At 38.9% G+C, this 20,419-nt stretch overlaps 1 pseudogene; it reads right to left on the bottom strand.

Moving 5' to 3' along the window:
* LOC138894205 (protein neprosin-like) overlaps window positions 1–19,873 on the bottom strand; it is a 32,768-nt pseudogene extending 12,895 nt beyond the window's left edge.
* Between the last annotated feature and the right edge of the window lie 546 nt (window positions 19,874–20,419).

Below are 20,419 nucleotides of genomic sequence, written 5' to 3'. Positions count from 1 at the left end.
TTAGCAGGTGCGGGGTTTTGGGCCGCAGATGCGGAAGCTGGGCTCCTAAGTGAGTTCCACATCTGCGATGGATTTTTCCGCAGGCGCGGTGGCGCAGAAGCGTGAAATTTTCCGCAGGTGCGAAAAACCTGGGCAGAAACCATAAATAGAACCCTTCGTGAATTTGGTTTATTTCCACCATTTTCAAGTAGGTTTTTGAAGCTTTTAGAGTGATATTTGAAGGGTGATATAAGGGCTATCAGTGAGGTAAGTTGCTTGAGCCCTAATACTCGTATATATGGTGATTTTTCCATTGTTTAATCATGTAATTAGTGAAAATGAGGGGTTAGGGCTTGGGATTTTTGGAGAAGTAATTTAAGGATTTGAAGAACCAAATGATGTCGGATTTTGATAAATTTGGTATGGTTAGACTCGTGAGTGAATGACTTTCTAATTTTATAAATTTTGTCAGATTTCGAGACGTGGTCCCGAGGGCCGGGTTTGAGCCAATTTCGGGTTTTGGTCTAATTTTTGTAGCTTTTCTTGTGGAATTCATTCCATTAGCGCGTATTGATGGTATTGTGCTTTTTTTTAATAGACTGGGAGCATTTGGTGGCCGAGTCCATAGGCAAGAGCATTGCGGGGTATAGATTTGACCGGTTTGAGGTAAGTAACGATTGTAAATCTAGTCCTGAGGGTATAAAACCCCGGATTTTTGTATCATTCTACTATTTTTAGTGACGCACATGCTAGGTGACAGGCGTGTGGGCGTACACTGTTGGGGATTATGACTTGGTCCGTCTCGTAGCAACTGTAAAGTTGCATACTTTGTTGAAACTATATGATACTTATATGTTTTAGAAAGAGTTTCTGTAAATTGGGCTGAATGCCATATTTGGGCCTTGTGCCAGTGTTGTTTGGACCCTTAGGGGCCTTTTCTTATTTCCTCTCATTGTTTTCGATTTAAAATCTATACTCAGTCATGATTATTCTTGTTTACCGCATAACTCGTTTTTATGACTCTATTTTGATGCATATAAATGTTTTGGGCCGAATGCCCTATTTTACTGAAATGCCCGAGTGGCTTGTGAGGTTTATGACTGAGTGAGGCCGAGGGCCTTATTTGTGAGGATATTTATAAGATTGGGCTGCACACCGCAGCATGTTGCATATTCATGGGATCAGGCTGCACGCCGCAACATGTTTGATATAGGCCGAGGGCTTGAGTGATTTATGCCATGATTTGGCTTGATATAGCGCTTGGGCTGAAGGAGCCCCTCCAGAGTCTGTACACACCCCCAGTGAGCGCAGGTACCTACTGAGTGCGAGTGCCGAGTGCTGAGTGACTGGGAGGCATGAGTGATTGTGAGGTATGCCCGAGTGGCAAGAGTGATTGTGAGGTATGCCCGAGTGGCAAGAGTGATTGTGAGGTATGCCCGAGTGGCAAGAGTGATTGTGAGGTTTGCCCGAGGGGCTGTTTATGATTTCTTCATTTTTGCTCACCTTTTCATTTTTCCTCTGTTTCAAAAACTATTGAAAAATATCTTTAAATGATTTTTACTGGAACCGGGTTTAAACGAGATGATTTGATTCAAACACTGATTTTTAAAGCATGCTGTACTTTACTGAATTTTTGTGATATGAACTTGATATGCTTTATTGCTCGTCACTACTGCTCAGTCTTTATTTATTATTGTTACTTACTGAGTTGGCGTACTCATGTTACTGAGTTGGCGTACTCATGTTACTAAGTTGGCGTACTCAGACAAATGGTAGTAGATGTTCATGACTAGTGACACCCTAATGTCGGGCTTTTTCTTCCGCACTTTTATTTTGATTTGAACTCCTTTACGAAGGTTTTTATGTTAAATAACATTGAAATTTTCTTTGAAATGAAAATATTGGTTTGTTATGAAAATGAGTCGGCTTTCCTAGTTCCACGATAGGCGCCATCATGACAGGGGTTAGTTTGGGTCGTGAAAGGTTTGGAGTCCCGATGGCTCGGGTGAGTATCGGATAGGCTACGGGATGATTTTGAACTTAAAAAAATCTGATTATTGAGCTTTTGCTGTCATCTAGTGCATTGTGCTTCGCGATCGCGAAGCCATTCCTGCGATCGCGAAGAGAAAATTTTAAGCCGTGAGTTTTACTGTTCGCATTCGCGAAATTAGGCACGCGAACGACTAGCTCCCAGTGCACTGCAAATGCGAGCTCAAAGCTGCGATCGCGAAGAAGGAATGAGGCAGAAGCTAAAGCACCGAAATTGTGCTATGCTATCGCATAAACCTGTACGCGATCGCGTAGGGTTGAGAAATTGTTCTCTGCGATCGCATGGCCTTATACGCGATCGCGTAGTGTTAAACAAACCCGGGCAAATTTTGTTCTAAGCGATCGCGAACGAATTTCCGCGATCGCGATGAATAAAAATCTGAAAAAGAGAACTTAAGTTCTGAAAATGGGGTTTTCCAATTTTTGAGCTCGGGTAAGGCGATTCTTCGGCGATTTTTACGGGAAAACATTGGGATAAGTGTTCCTTATCCTATATTGATTATATTTCATGATTTCATATTCATTTATATCATAAATCCGTGAAATTTTGGAAGAAAAATCAGATTTTTATAAAATCTTCCAAAAACAAAAATTTAAGATTTGATGATTTATTTTACATCGAAATTTGATAAATTTTGTATGGTTGGACTCGTATCAGAACGGGTATTCAAATTTCATAAGTTTTTCCGAGATTTGAATATTTTAATAAATTTCGAATTTTTATCCGGAAAATTAGAAAATTCATATGGAATTAATTCCTATGATTCGTATTGAGTAAATTAAATTGTTTATGAATAGATTTAAAGCTTTTGGAGACAAATTTAAAAGAAAAAGTTGAGATCGAGTAATTGATTGGAATTTGCAAAGTGAGGTAATTGTCGTGGTTAACCTTGACTTGAGGGAATAGAACCCTTAAACTATTTATTATGTGTAATGCATGTGAACGACGTATAGGCGAGGTGACGAGTGTCTATATGCCGTCAAATTAATTGTTTGTATAATTACTTGAAAATTCATAAATCATTTTAAATCATGAATTAATTATTATAATATTTATTTCTCTCCTATTCTTTGTCAAATAGTAATTCTCGAATTCCTGCATTAATTGTTACATGCTATTTGAATTATGTGTCTTAATTGTTATTTGACATTTAGCATATTAAATATTAAACTGCCTATTTTCTCTCTGATTTCCATAATAATTTGCTATTTGTCATTGTTTGTTTCATAATTAAATCATAATTATTGTATGCTTGTTGTCTTATAATTTTATATTAATTGTTGTATTTATTGGAGAAATTTCTTCTATAAGAATTGGTAAATGGATATATTGGAGGATCGGGTTGCACGCCGCAACAGAACTGATTGAAATGGATATATTGGAGAATCGTATTGCACGCCACAATAGACTTATTAAAAATTCATATTGGAGGATCGGGTTGCACGCCGCAACAGACTTATTAAAAGTCAATATTTGGGGGACCGGATTGCATGCCGCAATAGACTTATTTAAAAGTCAATATATATATATATATATATACTTGATTAAAAATAATTATATGAGAGGATTGAAAATGAATATATTGTGAGAGCGGGTTGCACGCTGTAACAGAATTGAATGTGAATATATTGTGAGAGCGGGTTGCATGCTGCAATAGAATTGAATGTGAATATATTTTGAGAGCGGGTTGCGCGCTGTAACAGAATTGATGGAAATGATAATTGGTTATGACTGCTGAGTTGGCTTGAATTATATTAAATGAGTTACCTGATTCATTTCTATTATTTGTTGTTGTTACTAATATTGCGTACAAGTTAATGTAAGTGACCCGCCTTAGCCTTATCACTACTTCATCGAGGTTAGGCTCAACACTTACCAGTACATGGGGTCGGTTGTACTGATACTACACTCTGCACTTCTTGTGCAGATTTCGGAGTTGGTCCCAGCGGCGTACCATAGACTTGCTCGGATTTCAGCTACCAGAGGAGACTTGAGGTATAACTGCACGGCGTCCGCAGTTCTGAAGTCCCCGTCTACTTCACTTTCGTTGTTTGTTTATTTCCAGACAGCTTTATTTTATTCAGACCTTTATTTGTATTATTCTAGAAGCTCATGCACTTGTGACACCAATTCTGGGATGGTATTTAGACATCGTTATTTTTATGAATTATTCACTACATTTCAGACCTTACTTCCGCATTTATTTCTTTGTTATGAATAATTTAAAAAAATTATTTAAAAATTAGTTAATATTATTCTAACGTTGTCTTGCCTAGCAAGTGAAATGTTAGGCGCCATCACGGTCCGAAGGTGGGAATTTCGGATCGTGACAGTTGGTATCAGAGCACTAGGTTACATAGGTCTCACGAGTCACGAGCAAGCTTAGTAGAGTCTGAAGGATCGGTACGGATACGTCTGTACTTATCTCTCAGAGGCTATGAAGTTTAGGAATAATATCACTTCTTTCTTATTCTGTCGTGCGATTTTATTCTATCATCGATGATTGAACCATTCTACTCTTATTCTCTCGCAGATGGTTAGAACACGTAATACCTCTATCGATGGATAGGGACCAGAACCCCAGTGACAACTATGGCTAGGGGTAGAGGTCGAGGCCAAGGTCATGCTAGAGGCCGAGGCAGAGGCCAAGGTAGAGCCCATTCCAGAGCTTGAGTAGCTGCACCTGTTGAAGAACCTCAGGTGGACCTTGAGAAGGAGGTTCCAGTTCAGAATATACCAGTTGGACTAGTTCAGGTCCCGGAAGGAGTTGGACTAGTTCAGGTCCCGGAAGGATTCATAGCCACTCCAGTACTTCAGGACGCTCTAGTCTGTTTGGTAAGTCTTATGGAGGGTGTGGCCCAGAATGGTACATTTCCAGTGGCACCAGCCATCTCACAGGCTAGGGGAGGAGCACAAACTCCACTACTCCCGCTCCGGAGCAGATGGCTCCCCAGAATCAGGCTTTAGCAGCCCCGCTAATTGGGGTAGTTTAGCCAGTTGTTACAGTACATACCGGTGATAGGCCCGCCATGTCTTTTGAGGCCTTATTGAGACTGGATAAGTTTACTAAGCTCTTTCCAGTTCACTTCAGTGGTACACCTTCTGAGGACCCACAGGATTATCTTGAACACTGCCATGAGGTGCTGTGGAACATGCGTATAGTTGAGACCAATGTGGTTGATTTTGCTGTATTTCAGATGATGATTTCCACCAAGAGATGGTGGAGAGATTATACATTGACCAGACCAGTTGGATTGCCTGCACTTACATGGGTGCAGTTCTCTTAGCTATTTCTAGAGAAGTTCCTTCCTATCACACTGAGAGAGGAATTTCGCAAGTAATTTGAGCGTCTACAGCATGGCAGTATGACTATTACTCAGTATGAGTCCCATTTTGTGGATTTGGCCCATCATGCTCTCCTTTTACTACCTACTGAGGGGGAGAGAGTGAGGAGGTTTATTGAGGGACTCACTCACCCTATCAGGCTTCAGATGGCCAAGGATACTGGAAGCGAGATTTCTTTTCAGGCGGTTGCTAATATCACGAGGAGGATCGATATTGTTCTTGCACAGGAGAGAGGGCAGAGGTCTGATAAGAGGCCTAGTCAGTTTGGTGGTTTCGGTGGTGCTTCGTCTGGAGGCAGGGGTAATTTTGGTAGGGATCATCCTCCCAGACCGTTTCATTCAGCACTTTATGTATCTCCCGGTGCTTCAGGGAGTCGCAGTCCTATTATGCCTTACTATGGACAGCCATCATTTAGTGCACATTCAACTCCTGTCAGTGCACCGCCACTCCAGAGTTACTGCAGTGGTTATCCGGACCATTTGGGTAAGCTTCAGCTTCAACAGCCACGACATCAGCATGTGTGTTATGAGTGTGGGAACATTGGTCACATCAGGAGGTATTTCCCTAGATTGATGAGTAACATATCTCGGCAAGCTTCTTGTGCCATCATACCGGCATTGGTTGCTTCACCGCCTGCTCAGCCAGCTAGAGGTAGGGGTCAGGCAACTAGAGGTGGAGGTCAGGCCATTAGAGGTGGAGGTCAGGCCATTGGAGGTGGAGGTCAGACAGTTAGAGATGGAGGCCATCCAGTTAGAGGCTGTCCCAGGGACGCAGTTCAGAGTGGTGGGGCCCAGCCCTGATTTTATGCTTTTCCAGCTAGGCCTGAGGTCGAGTTATCTGATACTGTGATCATAGGTATTATTCCAGTTTGCCATAGAGATGCTTCAGTTCTATTTGATCCAGGATCTACTTATTCCTATGTGTCCTCCTATTTTGCTTCATATTTGGTTGTGCCTTGTGATTCTCTGAGTGCTTCTGTGTGTGTATCTAATCCGGTGAGAGATTCTATAGTAGTAGATCATGTCTATCGTTCGTGTGTGGTTACTATTGGTAATCTTGAGACTAGTGTGGATCTTCTACTACTTGATATGGTAGATTTTGATGTCATCTTGGGTATGGATTGGCTGTCCCCTTATCATGCTATATTAGATTGTCATGCCAAGACAGTGACCCTAGCTATGCCGGGGTTACCTCGGTTAGAGTGGAAATGAATGCCTGGTCATTCTGCCAGCAGAGTTATTTCTTATATGAAATCTCGGCGTATGGTAGAGAAAGGGTGTCTATCCTATTTGTCTTATATTCGCAATCCCAGTACGGATGTTCCTTCTATGGACTTAGTACCAGTTGTTCGTAAATTTCCAGAAGTATTTCCTGCAGATTTGCCAGGAATGCCACCCGACAGAGATATTGACTTCTGTATTGATTTTGCTCCGGGCACTCAGCTCATTTCTATTCCACCATACCGTATGGCCCCGCCAGAGTTGAAAGAATTGAAAGAGCAGTTACAAGACTTGCTTGATCAGGGATTCATTAGATCCAGTATCTCGCCCTGGGGTGCGCCAGTATTATTTGTAAAGAAGAAAGATGGCTCTATGCGGATGTGTATAGATTATCGGCAGTTGGACAAGGCCACTATCAAAAACAAATATTCGTTGCCAAGAATTGATGACTTATTTGATCAGCTTCAGGGTGCCAAGGTATTTTCGAAGATCGATTTGAGGTCTGGTTAGCATCAGTTAAAGATTAGGGCATCTGATGTCCCTAAAACAGCTTTTCAGACTCGGTATGGGCATTACGAATTCCTAGTGATGTCATTTGGGATGACAAATGCCCCAGTAACATTTATGGATTTGATGAATCAGGTGTTAAAGCCTTATTTGGATTCTTTTGTGGTGTATTCATTAATGATATCTTGATTTACTCCAGCAGTCGAGAGGAGCATGAGCATTATCTTAAAAGTGTGCTTCACACTTTGAAGAATAATCAGTTATATGCCAAGTTTTCAAAATGTGAGTTTTGGTTAGACTCAGTTGCCTTTTTGGGGCATGTTGTATCAACAGAAGGCATAAAAGTGGATCCTAAGAAGATTGAGGTTGTTCAGAATTGGCCTAGACCTACTTCAGTTACAGAGATCCGGAGTTTCCTGGGTTTAGCAGGTTATTATCGTCGGTTCGTGGAAGGGTTTTCATCTATAGAAAACCCATTGACCAGACTGACCCAGAAAGGTACCCCATTCAGATGGTCAGACGAGTGTGAGTTGAATTTTCAGAATCTCAAGACTGCTTTGACTATGGCACCAGTGTTGGTATTACCCACAGGTTCAGGATCGTATACAGTATATTATGATACATCTCACATTGGTCTTGGTGCAGTATTAATGCAAGATGGCAGGGTGATTGCATATGCATCGCGGCAGTTAAAAGTTCACGAGAAGAATTACCTTGTTCATGACTTAGAACTGGCTGCCATTGTTCCTGCGCTGAAGATTTGGAGGCATTACCTCTAAGGTGTCTCGTGTGAGGTATTTATTGATCATCGTAGCCTTCAGTACCTGTTCAAACAAAAAGATCTTAATTCGAGGCAGAGAAGATGGTTGGAGTTGTTGAAAGACTATGATATCACCATTTTGTATCATCCCGGAAAGGCCAATGTGGTGACCGATGCTTTGAGTAGAAAGGTTGTGAGTATAGGCAGTCTTGCGTATATTTTGGTTGGTGAGAGGCCATTAGTTACAGATGTTCAGACTTTGGCTAATTAGTTCGTGAGGTTAGATGTTTCAGAACCCAGTCGGGTTCTAGCTTGCACAGTCGCTCGGTCTTCTTTATATGAGCGCATAAGATAGAGGCAATATGATGGTCCTCATTTACTTGTCCTTAAGGACACGGTGCGGCATGATGATGCCAAACACGTTGCTGTGGGGGAAGATAGAGTTCTGCGAATGTAGGGTCGTATTTGTGTGCCTAATGTGAATGGGCTTCGTGAATTAATTCTTGAAGAGGCACACAGTTCCAGGCATTCTATTCATCCAGGTACTGCCAAAATGTATCAAGATTTGCGGCAACATTATTGGTGGAGGAGAATGAAAAAGGATATAGTTGCATATGTAGCTCGATGTCTGAATTGTCAGCAAGTTAAGTACGAGCATCAGAGACCTGGTGGTTTGCTTCAGAAGTTAGAAATTCCTGAATGGAAATGGGAGCGTATCATTATGGATTTTGTTGTTGGACTCCCACGGACTCAGAGAAAATTTGACGCAGTTTGGGTCATTGTGGACAGGTTAACCAAATCAGCACATTTCATTCCAGTGGCAGTTACTTATTCTTCAGAAAGGTTACCTGAAATTTACATTCGTGAGATTGTCCGCCTTCACGGTGTGCCCGAGTCTACTATTTCAGATCGAGGTACGCAATTTACCTCACATTTCTAGAGGGCTATACAGCGTGAGTTAGGCAGGCGGGTGGAGTTGAGTACAACATTTCATCCACAAATAGTCGGACAGTCAGAGCGCACTATTCAGATATTAGAAGATATGCTTCGCGCTTGTGTTATAGACTTTGGAGGTTCTTGGGATCATTTCTTGTCACTTGCGGAGTTTGCTTATAATAATAGCTATCAGTCGACCATTCAGATGGCTCCATATGAGGCATTATACGGAAGGTGATGTCGTTCGCCAGTTGGCTGGTTTGAACCGGGAGAGGCTCGGTTATTAGGTACCGATTTGGTACAAGATGCCTTAGATAAGGTCAAGATTATTCAGGATCGACTTCTCACAGCTCAGTCTAGGCAAAAGAGTTATGCCGACCGTAAAGTTCATGATATTGCATTCATGGTTGGAGAAAGAATATTACTCTGAGTTTCACCTATGAAAGGTGTAATGAGGTTTGGAAAGAAGGGCAAGTTGAACCCTAGGTATATCGGACCCTTTGAAATTCTTGAAAGGGTGGGTGAAGTAGCCTACAAGCTTGCATTACCACCTAGTTTATCAGCGGTTCATCCGGTGTTCCATGTGTCTATGCTCCAGAAATATCACGATGATCCGTCCCATGTGTTAGATTTCAGCTCAGTCCAATTGGACAAAGATTTGACTTACGAGGAGGAGTCGGTGTCTATTCTAGCCCGGCAGGTCCAACAGTTGAGGTCTAAGAGTTATCCTTCAGTTCGGCTGCAATGGAGAGGTCAGCCGGTAGAGGCATCTACCTGGGAGTCCGAGTCGGACATGCGGAGTAAATATCCACACTTATTCACCAGCTCACGTATTTTTTTCTAACTCCGTTCGAGGACGAACGTTTGTTTTAGAGGTGGAGAATGTGATGGCCCAAAATGTCATCTTTAAATTTAATAAGTAATTCTGTGTTCTAAGACCTCAAAAAGCACCATTTATTAGTCCTCGACTTGCGTGCGCAATCCGTACAGTTTTTCAAAAAGTTTTTTTTATGTCAAAAATAGATTAAAATGTGAAATGGAGCTTTAAAACTCAACCGAGTTGACTTTGGTCAATATTTTGAGTAAACAGATCCGGATCGGTATTTTGACAATTTCGGTAGCTCCGTATTGTGATTTGGGACTTGGACGTATGCCTGGAATCGAATTACGAGGTCCCTAGCCCGAGATATAAAATTTTGAGGAAAAATTAAAAGCTTGAAAGCTTAATAATTTTTAAAAAATTACAGATGTTGGATTTATTGACCCCGGGTCTTTTTTTTATTTCGGAGCCCAGTATCGGTCCATTATAATATTTATGACTTGTCTGCCGAATTTGGTAAGAATCGGAGTTGATTTGACGTGATTCAGACGTTCGGTTGTGAAAATATAAGTTTTAAAGTTTTCTTAAAAACTTCCTTTGATTTGATGTCCGATTCATAGTTCTAGGTGTTATTTTGGCGATTTGATCACGCGAGCAAGTTCGTATGATGTTTTAGGACTTGGGTGCATGTTTGGTTTGGAGCTCCGAGGGCTCGGGTGAGTTTCAGATAGGCTACGGGATGATTTTAAACTTAGAAAATCTGGGTTTTGAGCTTGTGCTCTCATCTGGTGCATTGTGCTTCGCGATTGCGAAGAGAAAATTTTAAGCCGTGAGTTTTACTCTTCACGTTCGTGAAGATAGGCACGCGAACGCGAAAGGCTAGCTCCCAGTGCACTGTGAACGCGAGCTCAAAGCTGCGATCGCGAAGAAGGAATGAGGTAGAAGCTGAAGCACCGAAATTGTGCTACGCGGTCGCATAAACCTGTACGCTATCGCGTAAGGCTGAGAAATTGTTCTCTTTGATTGCATGGCCTTATACGCGATCGTGTAGTGTTAAACAAACCTGGGCAAATTTTGTTCTACGCGATCGCGAACGAATTTCCGCGATCGCGATGAATAAAAATCTGAAAAACAGTACTTAAGTTCTAGAAATGGGGTTTCGACCCATTTTCAACCATTTTCAATTTTTGAGCTCGGGTAAGGCGATTCTTGGGCGATTTTCACGGAAAAATATTGGGGTAAGTATTCCTTATCCTATATTGAATATATTTCATAATTTCATACTCATTTATATCATGAATCCGTGAATTTACGGAAGAAAAATCAGATTTTTATAAAATCGTCCAAAAACAAAAATTTAAGATTAGATGGTCCATTTGACATCAGAATTTGATAAATTTTTTATGGCTGGACTCGTATCGGAACGGGTGTTCGGATTTCGTAAGTTTTTTCAAGATTTGAGACTTGGGTCCCACTGTCGAATATTTTAATGAATTTCAGATTTTTATCCGAAAAATTAGTAAATTCATATGGAATTAATTCCTATGATTCGTATTGAGTATATTGAATTGTTTATGAATAGATTTGAATCTTTTGGAGACAAATTTAAAAGAAAAACTTGTGATCGAGTAATTGATTGGAATTTGCAAAGCGAGATAATTGTCGTAGTTAACCTTGACTTGAGGGAATAGAATCCTTAAACTATTTGTTATGTGAAATACATGTGAACGACGTATAGGCGAGATGACGAGTGTCTATACATCGTCAAATTAATTGTTTGCATAATTACTTGAAAAATCATAAATCGTTTTAAATCATGAATTAATTATTATAATAATTATTTCTCTCCTATTCTTTGTCAAATATTAATTCTCAAATTCCTGCATTAATTGTTACATGCTATTTGAATTATGTGTCTTAATTGTTATTTGACATTTAACATATTAAATATTAAACTGCCTATTTTCTCTCTGATTTCCATAATAATTTGCTATTTGTCATTGTTTGTTTCATAATTAAATCATAATTATTGTATGCTTGTTATCTTACAATTTTATATTAATTGTTGCATTTATTGGAAAAATTTCTTCTATAAGAATTAGTAAATGGATATATTGGAGGATCGGGTTGCACGTCGCAACAGAATTGATTGAAATGGATATATTGGAGGATCGGGTTGCACGCCGCAACAGACTTATGAAAAAGTCCATATTGGAGGATCGGGTTGCACGCCGCAACAGACTTATTAAAGTCAATATTTGGGGGATCGGATTGCACGCTGCAATAGACTTATTTAAAAATTAATATATATACTTGATTGAAAATAATTATATGAGAGGATTGAATGTGAATATATTGTGAGAGCGGGTTGCACGCTGCAACAGAATTGAATGTGAATATATTGTGAGAGCGGGTTGTACGCTGCAACAGAATTGATGAAAATGATAATTGGTTATGACTGCTGAGTTGGCTTGAATTATATTAAATGAGTTACCTGATTCATTTCTATTATTTGTTGTTGTTACTAATATTGCGTACAAGTTAATGTAAGTGACCCGCCTTAGCCTCATCACTACTTTGTCGAGGTTAGGCTCAACACTTACCAGTACATGGGGTCGGTTGTACTGATACTACACTCTGCACTTCTTGTGCAAATTTCAGAGTTGGTCCCAGCGGCGTACCATAGACTTGCTCGGATTTCAGCTACCAGAGGAGACTTGAAGTATAACTGCATGGCGTCCGCAGTTCTGAAGTCCCCATCTACTTCACTTTCGTTAATTGTTTATTTCCAGACAGCTTTATTTTATTCAGACCTTTATTTATATTATTCTAGAAGCTCGTGCACTTGTGACACCAATTCTGGGATGGTATTTAGACATTGTTATTTTTATGGATTATTCACTACATTTTAGACCTTACTTCCGCATTTATTTCTTTGTTATGAATAATTTAAAAATATTGTTTAAAAATTGGTTAATATTATTCTAACGTTGGCTTGCCTAGCAAGTGAAATGTTAAGCGCCATCACAGTCCGAAGGTGAGAATTTCGGGTCGTGACATGACTAAAGTAAATATTTGATGAAACTTGAAATAAAACGTGATTGACAATTTAAGAGCAATAAGCTTATTATCAAGAGAGAATTGAGAGAGAATTAGAGTAGTAAGAGAGCAAATTGTGAGAAAAATAAAAAAGAAGGGGGACTATTTATAGTTTTTAAAGGGTTAAAATTATAATTTAGCAATTATTAGGGGTGGGGGGTGGGGTGGGAGCAATTTTCTTAAGGGGATATGCCGAAATGGACATTTTTGCAAAATATGGCTGTTGCCCAACGGTCATTTTTGAATTTGACCTTTGGCAACGGTCCAAAAAAAAATATTTAAACGCTAACTGGGCTGGACCGGGCTGTAGCCTGATAAAAATTCGGTAACGGGTAACCGGGCTAACCGGGTTCCGGGGCACCGGTTACCAAAAATTGTTCGTTCCCGCCCGGCTACCCCCTCCCCCAACCCCGTCCCACGCCTAGCGAACCGGGCTGGATCGGGTCGAACCGGGCTGGAATTGGGTTGTCCCGGCCCGATAAACATGTCTAGTTTTTTGTGAGTGTCTAATATCTCAAGGACATAAGCCATAAGAAAAAATGGACAAATTTACTTCTCTACTTTTGAATTTACTATTTTTAACTTTTGTTATACTATCCTGACAAAATTGCCCTTGTTGTTAGCAAGGTTTTAAAATCTGCCACCAACTCTAATGGAAACCCCAATTCCCAAAAAATAATTTGTAATAGCAAGTCAACTATTATTTTAAATAGGTTACAAATCAATATTTATCATAAAAAATCTCTTGGGGTTGAGCTGCCTATGTAAATAGTATTTTGAAATTTAAACTTTTATTCTCGAATTTCAACTATGTTAATACTAAAGAAAGATTTTAGTATTCCTTTTTCTATTCAAGAGTGGAAGGAAAAGACAAGAGAAAGAAGAATCAATTGAAAATGACTAATCCACATGCGTAAAGGACAAGAACAATGGTTCGAGCTGTTTTACTCGTCTTAAACGATGTTTTCTGTCAGGTTGTAAGAAAATGGTAAGAGTAGGAGTATTTAATAAACTGGTCACTGGAATACCGAAAGTTGACTGCGGATGCTCCTCTACCAAAGTAGAGAATCTTGCAATTTAATAAGTATTGTTTAAATTAAGTGAGGTAAAAACCATCGAAAAATAGAATACTAATTAATGCATCTTTGTCATTTCATAAGAATGTCCTCTACTCATTCATCAACCACTCTGGTTCAGTCACAATCCATATCGATCAGCCTCCATCCTCTAACGGTGTAGGCGACCTAATTACTTACCATTTTTATCAAGTAATGCTAATAGAAAAAGTTACTAATTAATACAGTCAACAGGAAAAATAAATTAAACTGGAGATGTATTTGGAGGGCTTAAATATCATTAATTAATTGTCTACGATTGACTAATGATGTTGGAGAAATTGCAGCTCCCATAGCAATCTTGTTGTTCGTTTGAACAAAACCGGAGCACAGTAAATTGTAGCAGCCAGTGGTTTCTCTGCATTTAGAACTTTTACTAGTTTTCTGACTATGAGACTGTCCAAACTAAGCATGAAGAAATAAATTCTGAATTTCTTTGAGTAATTAAAATTCTTACCGTTCAATATGTGAAGAACCTAGCTAGGATAGATGTCTCCATATAATTCTGGACTGACCTGACAAAGTGACAATATGAACATGGCAGTTAATCAATTTTAATGTAAGTACTAAATCTCAGTTGTCTGTCCTAACTAATTATAATTAGCTGTCATATGCTAGTAGGAATAGTTTGTTATGCTACTACAGAAATATTTTACTTTTGAAAGAAGGCAGCTAACTTATGATAGCATCAATCATATACTCAGCTGAAAAACAAGAAAAAGAAGCTATAGTAATTAATAACATTGGAACAAAGAAGGAACTACCTAATCTTTTGTTCAGTATAAAATCATTAACCTACAATATACGCAATAAATTTTGTAATGATCTGTCCGGTCGTTTTGAGAATTTAAGTCCCGTTCGGCGGCATAAGGCCCTGAACAGCTTCGTATTATGTGTATTGACTTGCGTGCGTGGTTGAATTCAGTTACCGGATGATTCAGAGTGATTTGGGACACTTGGTCCTTAAAACGGAAGCTTAAGTCTTAGGATTTTGACCGTAGTCGAAACTGTATGAAGACGACTCTGGAATGGAGTTTCGTTAACTCCGTTGGGTGATTTTGGACTTAGGAGCGTGTCCAGACTGTGAATTTGAGATCTGTAGCTGATTTAGGCTTGAAATGGCAAAAGTTAAATTTTTGGGGATTTTGACAGGAAGTGAGCCTTTTGATACCGGAGTCGGAATGCGATTCCGAGAGTTGGAACAACTCCGTTATGTTATTTGGGACTTGCCTGCAAAATTTGACGTCATTCCGGGTTGGTTTGATAGGTTTCGGTACGAGTTTTAGAAGTTGAAAGTTTTGGAAGTTCATAAGTTCGATTCGTGGTGTGATTTGTATTTTTGGCGTTGTTTGATATGATTTGAGACCTCGAGCGAGTCCGTGTTAGGTTATGAAACTTGTTAGTATGTTTGGACGGGGTCCCTGGGGCCTCGGGTATGTTTCGGATGGGCTACGGGTCATTTCCTTCTATTTTTGAACTGCTGGTTCTCGTGTGTGATGTCCTTCTTCGGTATCACGAAGAGTCTCTGCTGACCCCCTCAATTTCCTTCTTTGCGTTCGCGTAGTACACCTTGCGATCGCGTAACTCTGCACATTTCCTTCATCGCGTTCGCGTCCTCTATTCTGCGTTCGCGTAGTAGAAACCAGGCCTTGAGCACTGGAGGTCGTTACTCTTCGCGTTCGCGTGTTTCCCCACGCGTTCGCGTAGGTTTCCGTCTCTTCTTCTCCACGTTCGCAAGCGTGTCTTTGCGTTCGCGAAGCACTTCCTGGCAGCCTTACGTTTTCTTCTTCGCGAACGCGTCTCTTTCTCCGCGTTCGCAATGCACAAACACCTGGGCAGAATATAAAGTCCTCTATTCCGAGGGTTTTTCATTTTCACAATTTTTGGAGTTCTAGAGCTCGGTTTTGAGCGATTATTTGTGAGTTTTTCAAGCAAATCGATTGGGTAAGTGTTCTTCACATAGAATTTAATATATTTTATAATTTTATCTTTATTTTTATTATTTAATTTGTGTTTTGAGTTGAAGAAAATGGAGGTTTTTGAAGAAAAATTTCAAAATAAAAAATCATGTTTTAAGGGACGAATTGGTATCGAAATTTAATAATTTTAGTATGTTTGAACTCGTATCGGAATGGATTTTCGAATTTTGTATAAATTGTCGGGTTCCGAGGTGCGGGCCCGGGGATCGACTTTTGGACTGATTTTTAGATTTTGATAAAGATTGAGGGTTTATGGTCCGAAATATTTTCTTATGAGTTTTATTTGTGCTTTGAAGTTATTTTGGTTAGATTTGAGCCGTCCAGAGGTCATTTCACCCAAGAAGTTCATTTTGAGTATCGGTTTGTCTTCTTGAGGTAAGTATCTTACCTAAATTCGTGTGGGGGAACTACCCCTTAGAATTTGAGTCTTCTATGTTGATTGTAGTCAATGTACGCGAGGTGACGAGTGCGTACTCGAACTTATTTGTGGAAAGTTGGCCTTTTAGGGTTCTTAGGTCCTTATATTCACTGAGTGTGAAGTTGTTCTTGATACGATTAAGTTTTTATTTACTAGTTACACCTCTATATGCTTTAATTTGAATTAATTATTTCAGGATTCACTCTTATTTGACTTAACTGAAGATTTTACTTTTTCTATTGCCATGCTATCTTTTCATATCTGCTTATCTTTATTTGGAATCATTATTATCTCATCCTATAATTGTTCAGTCTTAATTGAGGTTATGATTATCTTTACACTGCCTATCCTTAATTGAATTGTTGAATATCCTTCTTAATTTCTCAACCTTAAATGAAGGTTAGATATCCTATATCTTAGTCGACTTATTTTATTTGTAATTATTTGACTCGTGTTAGCTTCCCTGTTATTGAAATGTATATTGTGGGATCGTTGTTACATATTAGTTTTTCCTTGTTGAGCTGATCTCTTTACGCCTATCATTCTTTACTGTGGTTATTCCTTGCGAATTGGTACTACTATTTCTTGTGATTTAAAGTTCTTGAGTTGATTTACTTGTCATACTCTGTATTATTGCCATTGTTGCTGTTTTACTTGTTGTGGTGATGCACGAGGTTTCTGCCTTACGATTGTGGTTATTGTGATGTACGAGGTTTCTGCCGTGCAGTTGTTGTTATGGGGTTGCACGAGGTTTCTGCCGTGCTATTGTTACTATTGATATTTGCATATGCGGCGTGACAAGGCGATATATATATATATATATATATATATATATATATATATATATATATATATATGTGTGGGTTGCGTATGTAGAGAGACAAGGTGAGAACATTGTTATGAACGTGTGGCGAGACAAGGCGGGCACTTACTTTATTATTGCACATGTGGCGAGACAAGGTGGGCTGTGTGAGGGATTGATTTGTGATGATTTGTGATGGCCTGAGGGCATTCTGTTGTTGATATTTGTGTAGTGGTACACTTACATGTCTGAGCTTTATCTTGTGAAAGTTGTGAGAAAATATTCTACGTGCTGCCCGTTCTTTTTTTTCTTTATGCTTATTTGCTGGTATGGACTATGTTAGGATACTTGCACAAGCATACACGTTGTTAAGCACTCTTATCGGATAAAAGATTTTCTTGATATTGTTGAGCATAGATGCTCACCCTTATTTACTTGCCTTCTATGTGAGAATGGCCCTATCGACACATGAGTCATCAGTACGATTATGAGGTGTTACGAGGGTACAGGATGCCAAGTGTTAGGGTTCAGGCATTGAAACCCATGAGTTGTGAATTGTTCGAGGTTCGGTACCTCGTGGTAGGGCTGCTTATCGGACGGCTTGGGCGGTTAATTACTCTTAACGGTTTGGCTTAACGGTTATCGGCATTTAAATGTATTAATCCACTAGCCACCCGATAAGATATCGGGCGGTTTGGTATCGGTTTAGCTCTTATCGGGCGGTTATCGGGCGGTTTATCGGCCTAATTCAATCTATATTGCGTGCATTAATTGTTTGTTGACTGCCTAGCATACAAATTCAGAATAAAAAATTACACATTGAGTCCAGACATACATGTCTGTTAACGCATACATAAGAATGATGTAGTGTGTCATGTGGTGTAGAGTGAAAAAAGCAGAACACATTGTAGTCTACATTACATCCCAAAACAGACTATGATATGATGTAATTAACAAAAAAGTGGATATGCCGCTATAACTCTTGCTAGCTATAACATGGATCATATAAGGATATCAAATTTCATTGAGATAACTATGTGATTGCCTGGGTTTAGATGCAAAGGAACAATTTTAGTAGTTTAGCTCATTAAATATAATGGTATCTAAGCTTTTATTAATTTATTCATAGCACAAACGAAGCAACATTACAATAAACATGCGGTCCTTTCCTTTGTTTCTTGTTCATTTCTCGTAGAAAAGTAACAATATATTAATAATTAACACAAAGGCTGTGCTGGAGTCATATTTACAATTTTAAAAAGCAAAAATATGAGCTTGCTCTTCATACTAGGGCCCTAAGATAGAGTGCTGGAAGCCTGAAAGTCGACGGGATAGAGTACTGCGGGTGGCTGCTGAAGTCCTGGTTGAATTTCTACTGAAGCTGGTTGAATTATGGTCGAATAAAGAGAACCATAATTCTGCTGGTGGCTGCTAGTTGAAGTTTAGGCGTTAGGGTTCTGATTATTTAGGAATTAGGTATTAGAACTTAGAGATAGAGTACTAGAAGAAGTGGAAGGATTTTTGATATTTATATATATATATATATATATATATATATATATATATATATATATATATTTGATTATTTAATATATATATATATATATATTCTTAACGGGTTAACGGATTATCCGTTAAGAAAATTGAATAATCCGCCCCCAAACCGATAAGCCGTTAATAAAAAAAATTCAATCTGTTCCCCGTCCGTTAAACCGTTAACCCGATACTAATAAGCCATTAAGCTTCGGTTTCGATTCGGTTTTCGGTTTCGGTTCGGTTTTGAACATCCCTACCTCGTGGAGTTGTTGACTAAAACCTGATATAAAGGCGGTTGTAGTTGCTGAGTTATTACTTGTCCTTGCTGTATTTGTGATTCCGAATTTAGGTTGTGTTCCATTCACTTTGTCTGTGTCATTTTCATGATATTCCGCTGATACTTATCGTTTCCTTCCTTAATGCCATTACTGTATTGTGAGCCATATTGCATAGTCTTTATGTAGACATCATACTTATGTTGTTCATATACTTGTACCTGTTTAGTTTATTAGACCAGTGATGTGTCTTGACTGTTCCTCGTCACTACTCCACCGAGGTTAGTCTTGATGCTTACTGGGCACCACTGTGGTGTGCTCGTGCTACTCTTCTGCATATTTTTGTGCAGATCTAGGTATTTGTTCGTTAGCTAGCTATGTGGATTGTTACTGCAGAGATACAAGATAAACCTGCCGCTGCAGTTGCAGGCTTTAGAGTCACCTTCAAGTTTTCATTTTACACTGTTTATTCTTATTTCTGGACAGTTGTAATTAGAAGTTTTCTAGCAAACACTATGTAAATCTTATGACTTGTACTACCGGTTTTGGAAATTATAACTTTTAAGAGAAATCTATTTCAAATTGTTGGATGTTATTTAGATAATGTTGTTGTTTCAATTAGTGTTAGACTTACCTAGTTCCTAAGACTAGGTGTCATCACGATACCCAAACGGAGGGGAATTTAGGTGGTGACAAATTTTCTTAACAACTCTAATATGGTAATTAGGCTAAAAAGTAGAATAATATACTAATAGACTAGACTGCACTGATAGATAGTGTATATAACTTTTTTGTCCATCTTTCCTTTGGGGGTGAGATAAAGAAAAGAAGGAACATAGTAAGTAAAAGGATTAATTAATTAGGAAGTGAAATTGCAAACCTGCCAACCAGCTTCAATGCTATAACTGAATTCATATTGGTCTGTTACTCTGTTATATACCGCTGGAGTCCATACACTAACACTCGCCTTTAATTTGCTCCATAATATTCACAAAAGCTACTGCATGCTGCCATGAATCCAAACATTTTCATTATGCCGTTATTAGATGTCTAAGAAATGTTAATTCAATGTCTGGAAGAGTTTCTTTCTTTTTTTTTTGCTAATTCTTTCAAAGAGTTTCAACTCTCTCAAACATACCCTTCTTTGACAATTTTATTTCCAAAATCACAATGCAATACATTCATTCATTTCTTTTTCGACCTTTCGTAGAAAGTGCATATTGTTTCTTTTGAAGAATTTTTCTAGTCTGAATGAAAATACATAAATTATTTACCTCAACTCAAATTTTACATGACTTTCTCGAACATCAGATACATATACACCACGAAGAAGTCGACGTCATCGTTACTTGAGAATCACACTATTTCGGCCCTCCAATCAAAATAAAATAATTTGGAGAAAATAATTAAATGATACACAATTTGTACTCACATTCTCTATATTAATAAAATCACCTCTCATTATATTTGTTTGTGATTTTGGGGTATTATTGTCTTCGTGTGGTTGTTTCTTCTGTTAACTTGGCCTTTGTATTTGTATGTGTTCTGCTTGTCTACAACAATGATGAGCAGCAGGAC

The sequence above is a fragment of the Nicotiana tomentosiformis genome, chromosome 6 (genome assembly GCF_000390325.3).
Source record: "Nicotiana tomentosiformis chromosome 6, ASM39032v3, whole genome shotgun sequence".
NCBI lineage: Eukaryota > Viridiplantae > Streptophyta > Magnoliopsida > Solanales > Solanaceae > Nicotiana > Nicotiana tomentosiformis.
This window is presented reverse-complemented; position numbering and strand designations above follow the sequence as displayed.